This window comes from Schistocerca nitens, chromosome 4 (assembly GCF_023898315.1).
Source record: "Schistocerca nitens isolate TAMUIC-IGC-003100 chromosome 4, iqSchNite1.1, whole genome shotgun sequence".
Classification (NCBI taxonomy): Eukaryota; Metazoa; Arthropoda; class Insecta; order Orthoptera; family Acrididae; genus Schistocerca; species Schistocerca nitens.
The window spans coordinates 116005967-116014915 of NC_064617.1; the positions used below are offsets into that span (position 1 = coordinate 116005967).

General features: G+C 44.0%; 1 pseudogene; it reads right to left on the reverse strand.

Annotated features, from left to right (window-relative positions):
• Window positions 1–3033: 3033 nt before the first annotated feature.
• On the reverse strand, window positions 3034–3151 carry LOC126254110 (5S ribosomal RNA; annotated as a pseudogene).
• Window positions 3152–8949: the final 5798 nt, after the last annotated feature.

Below are 8949 nucleotides of genomic sequence, written 5' to 3' on the forward strand. Positions count from 1 at the left end.
AAATCAACATAAACATCATTTCCGCCCTTTTTATTGCTCTTGAAAACCACACATTCCATATTGTACCACCATACAGAGAGACCTTCAGAGGTGGTGGTCCAGACTGCTGTACGCACCGGTACCTCTAATACCCAGTAGCACGTCCTCTTGCATTGATGCATGCCTGCATTCATCGTGGTCTACTATCCACAAGTTCATCAAGGCACTGTTGGTCAAGACTGTCCCACTCCTTAATGGCGATTCGGCGTAGATCCCTCACAATGGTTGATGAGTCACGTTGTCTATAAACATTCCTTTTAAATTTATCCCAGGCATTTTCGGTAGGGTTCATGTCTGGAGAACATGCAGGCCACTCTAATCGAGCAATGTCGTTATCGTGAAGGAAGTCATTCACAAGATGTCGGGTGATGGTTTTAAAGTAATTCACACGACATGAAAACTTTGTGGAAACGAGTCGCTTTACTGGACGCTAGTTTACCCCAGGGAAGTATTTGACTGTGGCGGGCCGGGGGAGCGGCTAAGGGAAGCGACAATAGGCAGCTTAGGGCGGCTCAAGCTCTGAGAAAGTGGTAACGGTGCACGGCCTCCAGCCACCTTAAGATGAGTGACGGTGAGTGGGTGGTTGACCCCGACTCCATGCTGGTGTACCGGTAAACAAACGGAGAACTTGTACGCCTGTTGATAAATGTCCGTTATACCGTTTTCTGTGAAACATGCGACAAAGCCGCGCAAGCTACGGTGGAGCGGTTAACAGAGGTCAAAATATGCGTGTTCGTGACTATAGCAACTTCACACTGAATTCACGGTCCGCAGAGCCTGAAGTAAATCACGTGAAGAGCGACAGCATGAAATACGCCGGCCTCCGGTGGGAACGTAGGACCGAGGAATTTGAAGTACTCTCCTGGGAGTCAGAATTCCGGAAACTTGGTGTTTGTGCAGACGCTCACCTTGATGGGTGGCCTGGGGGGAGCTAAATAGAAGAAGTTGAGAGGAAGGGAAATTTTGTGGGAATTTGTTCACTTCCCAGAGCAGGCATTGGTCGGCACTGGAAGGGACGCATAATTAACGCGACTTGCGCTGCAATTGGCGTAAGTGATTTTGCTGGAGGGGAAACCGAGGCGAAGAGTGGACTGGGACAAGTCTCCGTAGTGGTCTTCTGTTCCCAGCTTGCCTAGAGTGCGGATGTGGCGTTCTTTACTCAGCTTGCCTGAGAGAGAGTGAGCATCTCTGCAGTTTAGGTCTTAGCAAATGGAACGATTGAGCTTGGAGATAGAAAGTTTTGGTTCAGCTACATACTGAGCAAGATAGCTAGGAGTGAATAGACGAGCGCACCCTTGTAGCACCACGAGGTCGGCCGACGTCAACACAACGACGCCACTCCGCCACGCTGTATTCGGTGATATTGCGCCCACTCCAGCCACTGATTAATTTGTTGGATCACGTTGGCAAAGTTTCCATGAGGGTTTCATGGTCCGTGTACTGTAGAATTCTTCTCGCACTTCACATTACACCCGGGTCAGTCGATAGGAATTATTTTTGAGTTATCGAGCTTTACTCCATGCAAACGCAATTTATTACCACTGCCTGGTAGGAGAGTCATGTAATGTGATGATTGAAGGTCGTGAGTTAAAATAAATTTGTAATAATCGACTGCATCTATTTTCAATCAAGTAGTTGAAATCCCAAGTCACTTTCTTAATTAATTTTATGTTCAACATTTGCATCTGGTGTTCAATAGCTGCATATAACATCAATGTGCTCCCCATTTTAATTAAAAGTGATCAATTCTGAAACAATCAGGAGTCATACCACCTTATTACTTTTTTAGCGTTATCCGATATTGCGGCAGTTCTGCACTCTCTGTTGATCTGTTAGTCAATTAGCTGGGGTGAACACACACCAAAACCAGATAAGTGACGGGTGGGGTGTTACATATTATACCTCAGTACATACGCCTTTAAGATTTTATTGCCTACCATCTCTTCGGCAGCTACACTGAAAGCCTCAGGGCAGCTGGTTTTAGTTGGTCGTATCTGTTTGGTGGTTATCCGTTTCATCGAGTACCACCACTTGAACCCCAGAATTCTAACCATTCCATTCATTGTTAATGTTAGTAGAGATATTCTCAGGCATAGACATTAAGGGCGTTGGTGCAAATTATCTGTTAGCTGTAATAACATTAGTGCAAGCCCCCCTCTGAATATTCGGTCCATTACCCCACTGAACACGCCTGTCTTGCGCTTGTCCTTGCTGTCCTGACTGCTCTTCGTACTTTCGTTTTCTATTAAAACCGTTTGAATTGCGTTCACTCTGATTCTGCTTATTTCTATTGCTATAGTCGGCGTTATTACTACGATTTTGACCATTAGTTCCGCAATTGTTATTAGAATTATTCTGTTTGCAGTTTTTATCTCCAGACTGATTACAGTTATCCAGACTGGTATATTTACTATTCTGATTCCGATTAACGTAATAGCGCTTTCCTTTGCCTTTCGCTTTACTATTACTGTCGCTGCCACTACAACAATAATTTTATTGAGACTTGTCACAATTAGTACAGTGAAATTGATTCCCCATGCTCTTAGCGTCTTCTTGAATAACGTCCAGTGAATCAATATTGACAAAAATTGGTCACAATCGTCATCTAGTATGTTTATTAATTACTCGTGTAAACAAATAGGTAACTTTCCATTGAGAATTCTAGTAAGTTCTCTGTGACTAATGTGATCATCCCAGTATCGAGATTTATTGATGTACTTTTCAAAGTATCTTCGTAAAGCTATTAATTATTTCCAATATTATAGATCACCTCTCCCCTTTATGAGAATAAAGCACTCCATCATCAGGCCACAAGTGGCCCATCGGGACCATCCGACCGCCGTGTCATCCTCAGCTGAGGATGCGGACAGGAGGGGCGTGTGGTCAGCACACCACTCTCCCAGTCGTTATGATGGTTTTCTTTAACCGGAGCCGCTACTGTTCGGTAGAGTAGCTCCTCAAGTGGCATCACGAGGCTGAGTGCACCCCGAAAAATGGCAACAGCGCATGGCGGTCCGCATGGTCACCCATCCAAGTGCCGGCCACGCCCGACAGCGCTTAACTTCGGTGATCTGACGGGAACTGGTGTATCCACTGCGGCAAGGCCGTTGCCCTATTTGAGAATAAGCCTGATAATATTTTTCTCAATTAAAAGAGCGGTTATAGCATGCTGTTTTGGTTTAGTGATGAAGCCCACTTTCATTTGGATGGGTTCGTCAATAACCAGAGTTGGAGCATTTGTGGGACTGAGGATAGAGAAGTCTCTTCCTCCTCAATGGGTGTCTGTGTGGTGTGCAATGATTTCATCCCCATTACCCAAAGTGACCGTGATTTCGACAAGATGTGGTTCATGCAAGACGGAGCTCGACCCCATCGAAGCAGGAGAGTGTTCGATGTGATGGAGGAGCACTTTGGAGACCGTATTCTGCCTCTGGAGTATCCAGAGGCCACTGGCATGGGCCTCGATTGGCCTCCATATTCTCCGAATCTGAGTACATGCAACTCCTTTTTGTAGAGCTATACTAAAGACGAGGTGAACAGCAATAATCCCAAAACCATTGCTGAGCTAAAAACAGTTATTCAGGAGATCATTGACAACATTGATGATCCGGCACTTCAATGGATCATGCAGAATTTCGCTATTCGTCTGCGCCACATAACCGCCAATGATGGCAGGCATATATGTCATAACCTAAATCCGGATACCTGTCATGACATTTACATGTTGAATAAAGTGTGTGCACGCCGTAGTTTGTAAATGCTTTGCGTTTTTTTTTTTTCATGTAGTTCAATAATTGACTCCATGTAAGTAATGAAGTACGTTGGGAACTTTTGTGATGAAATGAACCTGTGTAATGTATTGCGTATGCCTCAAGTAAACACTCTAATTGGTAGGAATAGTTGAAACCATAACATTTTCTTAAAATCACTAAAATACAGCTACCATCATTGTCTACGACTCATATTTTAAATCCGAGCTTATTTGAAAGTAAAGAACAGAATCAAATTAAAATATGTATCTTACTATGTAATTGTAAAGCATTGTCCCATCTGCCAGACTCATTTTCGAAAGAGTTACTACTGAAATAAAGTAAATTTTTATTAAAGCTACGAATCGTTCTAGGAAGAAAGTATATTAGTCATTTTACGAATAATCCAGTAAAATGTAACATGTATTGTAATATTTACATACATAAACTATTTTCATTGAAAATGAAACTAATGTGAAACGAAATTAATATACTGCATAATCTCATTTTGTTTTATGATTAATACAGTGTCATTTACTGTTCTGATGTATGTTAAAATTCATTGTATTTCTTCAGTTTTCTGTTTTTAACAATGACGTCATTGTAGCAAAATATATCAGATCAACTCATAGGCTACCTCGAAATTTCAGTTTTGCTCGAAGTTTCGAGGTAGCCTTTGAGTTGACCTGATTTGTACATACGTAATCGATTCTTAAAGCTACTAACTGTGGCAGCTTTGTACAGCTGTTCCATTGCGTGTCTTAAGCCACAAACTCTACCAACTTTGTACAGTTGTACTATCGCTTGTCATACTGCTGGAATGACTTCAACACAGAAATAAACAACGGTGAACCTCAAAATCACGTGTGGCACGAATTAATGTGGGCATTACTACCCACTTGGCCAGTCTTTGTTACACCAGGACTTCAACTTCTTTCCTACAGCAACAGCAAAATCTACGAAGTAGATAATCCAAGTCAACTATTGGAAGAGCTTATTTCAATAGTGGTACAAGTCCATTACCTCCACTTTTCTGTCTATAATGCTTCTGAAATTAATGAGCCAAACAAAAAGACAGAAAGGTTCATCTCCAGCTAGAAGCCATAAGTTTGAATATTTCTGGTATATCATCTGCAGATTTTTCAGTGCTCATTTAACTTTAGGACTCTGTATCTCAATATGAACAAAAATGGACTTGTACCACTACTGAAATAAGCCCTTCATTTGTTCCCAGCCAAAACAGGAAACATTTCATGCTACATGACGCAAGAATTTTCTCGGATTAACAAACTCGTGAGCTCTGCTAAAATCGATATGCCACCCACCAGAGTCGAGCAAAAGCCTTAGTTATCGCCGCCTCCTCGAGTACAGGTTCCAGGCGCAGCCCTTATGTTGTGCGTGAAACACACGGTGTTTGTCTGTTGTAGAAGGCGCCGCAGACACACGTACTGGGTAGGCTGTGTGGGAACACACAGTGTACGGCTGTCTCAGAGTCCGAACCGCCAGCTGCGAAGACAGAAAGAAGGCATCAGGAGTGAGTCCGGGGCGGACAGCTGCCAGCTGCGTGGGAGGGCGGTAATTAGCGGCTGACGTCTGACGGGCCTCCACAAGACAACATGGCGGCTCCTCTGCTCACGGCCTGCCCACTATGTCGAGGATCTAACCAATCCTTGTCTACTTGTAAAACTTAAACTTTCACGACCGGAAATGTCACGCTCATTAAAATATTCCGAGCTACCATTGTGGAGCGGCGAGCAAAATCTTTATGGTGTTCTTTCTTTCTCTGTTTGTTTGAAATTTTTGGTACTCTTATGAGATTTTTAAGTAACACAGCCTTTTACAAGCGCCTGAAAACGGCGATGAAGAGACAAAGAAACTGGTATACCTGCCTAATATCGTGTAGGGCCCCTGTGAGCAAGCAGAAGTGCCGCAACACGAGGTAGGATGGACTCGACCAATGTTTGAAGTAGCACTGGAGGCAACTGACACTATAAAACCTGCAGGGCTGTACATAAAACCGTAAGAGTGCGAGGGAGTGGAGATTTCTGCAAGGCATCCCAGATACGTTCAATAATGTTCACGTTTGGGGAATCTGATGGCCAGAATTCAGAAGACGGTTCCTGCAGCCACTATGTAGCAATTCTGGACGTGTGGGGTGTCGCATTGTCCTGCTGGAACTGCCCGAGTCTGTCTGAATGCACAATGGGAATGAATGGAAACAGGTGATCGGACAGGACGCTTACGTACATCTCACGTGTCAGAGTCGTATTTAGACGTATCAGGGGCCCCTTTCAAACTGCACACGCCCCACACCATTACAGAGCCTGCACCAGCTTGAAGAGTCCACTGCTGACATGCAGGGTCATGAGGTTGTCTCCAGAGCCCATGCGCTCGATACAATTTAAAATGAGACTCGTCCGACCAGGCAACATGTTTTCAGTCATCAACAGTCCAATGTCGGTGTTGACGGGCACAGGCGAGCTTAGTGTTGTGCAGTCATCAAGGCTACACGAATGGGCCTTCGGCTCGGAAAGCCCATATCGATGATGTTTCGTTGAATGGTTCGCACGCTGACACTTTTTGATGGCCCAACATTGAAATCTGCAGCAATTTGCAGAAGGGTTGCACTTCTGTCACGTTGAACGATTCTCCTCAGTGGTCGTGGTCCCATTCTTGCAGGATCTTTTACCAGCCGTAGCGATGTCGGAGATTAGATGCTTTACTGGATTCCTGATATTCACGGCACACTCGTTAAATGGTCGTATGGGTAAACCCCACTTCATCGCTACCTCGGAGATGCTGTGTCCCATCTCTCGTGCGCCGACTATAACACCACATTCAATCTCACTTAATCTTGATAACCTGCCATTGTAGCGGTAGTAACCGATCTAACAACTGCGCCATACACTTGCTGTCTTATGTTCGCGATGCCGACCGCAGCGCCGTATTCTGCCTGTTTACATATCTTTGTATTTGAATGCGCGTGCCTATACTAGTTTCTTTGGCGCTTCAGTGTATCTGAGCGAAATGCCAGAAAGCGATGTGAAACGTACTGTCCATAGCTTTCATTCCGCAGGTCCACTTCTCAGCTCGCCTAAACGGAAGTAAAATGTTCTGACTCTCTAAGAAAATTATGACGATAAATGGAAGTCTATAGTCGTTTAACGAAACCGTATATGATAATTAATGTTCACACGGGCAAGAATGACTATATGGAAACCATTAGAGCTTGTCTATCGAACTCAGTCTTCTAAACAGTTCAGAGATGATTTCTAATCTTCGTTGTCATATACGAAAAATTAACTGCTCACCTTGAAATTAGAGGATAATGTAGCACACTTGCCACGCTTCTTTCTATATCGGGCAGCACATAAAACAGAACTCGGAGAGAGCGAAACATAGGTTTTCCACACAAATCCATAATCCAAGTAAGTTCACGAAGTTTCACCAGTTACACTGGTAAGCCAAAGCATTATGACCACTACTCACACCGAGTGAGGTGGCGCAGTGGTTAGCACATTGGACTCGCATTCTGGAGGACGACGGTTCAACCCCCGTCCGGCCAACCTGATTTAGGTTTTCCGTGACTTCCGTCAATCTCTTCAGGCAAATGCCGGGATGGTTCCTTTGAAAGGGCACGGCCGACTTCCTTCCCCATCCTTCCCTAATGCGAAGGGTGTTTTTTAAGTAAGTACCGTATTGATATTAAAAAAGGCGTGCGCAGATATCTCAATAATTTTATTTTTACATGAAAGTCTGCGCCTTAATCTACGCACTGACGCCATTACAGTCTGATTCTTCTTTGTTTACGTTGTGTACTGATTAAGATACCTCCGATAATCGTGAGTCCCGCCGACTGTGAAGTACGGGTTGTTACAAGATTTCTTAGAGCTAAAGGCCTAAAAGCGATCGATATTCATCGTGAGATCTGTGCAGTTTACGGAGAAAACATTATGAGTGATGGAATGGTAAGAAAGTGGGTGAGAGCATTTAAAGATGGCCGCACAAATGTGCATGACGAACAACAAAGTGGGCGTCCTTCGGTCATTAAAAAAAAGTTTAGTGCAGGAAGTGGACAATAAGGTGAGCGAAAACAGACGCTTTACGATTTCCTCCTTGCGGGATGACTTTCCTAATGTTTCTCGTAGTGTTTTGTATGGCATTGTCACCGAGCACTTGAATTACCGAAAATTGTGCGCACGTTGGGTACCCGAAAATGTTGACGGATGTGCACAAAAACAAACGTTTGGACAGTGCATTGACTTTCCTTGAGCGGTACCACAACGACCGGTGATGACTTCTTAAGCCAAATTGTTACGGGTGATGAAACATGGGTGGCCTACGTCACATCAGAATCAAAGCAACAGTCCATGGAAGTTGAGCAAGGGCATCGTTTTGCTGCAAAACAATGCCCGTCCGCATGTGGCGAATCAGACCAAAGATCTCATCATATCTTTTCGATGGGAAACTCTAGATCATCCTCCGTACAGCCCCGATCTTGCGCCCAGTGATTACCATCTGTTCCTGCACTTGAAGAAACACTTGAGCGGTCAGCGTCTTCAAGACGATGACGAAGTCAAAACAGTGGAGATGCAGTGGTTACCAAGTCAGGCGGCAGACTTCTATGAGGAGGGTATTCAAAAACTAGTAGAACGTTATGACAAGTGCCTCAATAGTGACGGAAATTATGTAGAAAAGTAGATTAAGGTACAGGCTTTCATGTAAAAATAAAATTATTGAGATATCTTAGTTTTGTGTTAGCTGAAGAGCCAACACCGTGTTACGAGTGGAGGCCGAAATGTACTCGTTCTAGCTCACGCAGGCTGGCGTGAGGATGGAAGAACTATACTGACATGAGGTCTGGAACATGACAAGGAATGAGAATTCAGAAAGCGGACGTAATTAGTTTGATACTTAACTTTAATCCATTAATTATGAACGTCGCTCTTGAAATTACATGATTCACAATATTATCTATTCAGAATACATCCTTGAAGTAATTATAGTAACTGAATATGGTGCCTTGCTAGGTCGTAGCAAATGACGCAGCTGAAGGCTATACTAAACTATCGTCTCTGCAAATGAGAGTGTATGTACACAGTGAACCATCTCTAGCAAAGTCGGCTGTACAACTGGGGCGAGTGCTAGGGAGTCTCTCTAG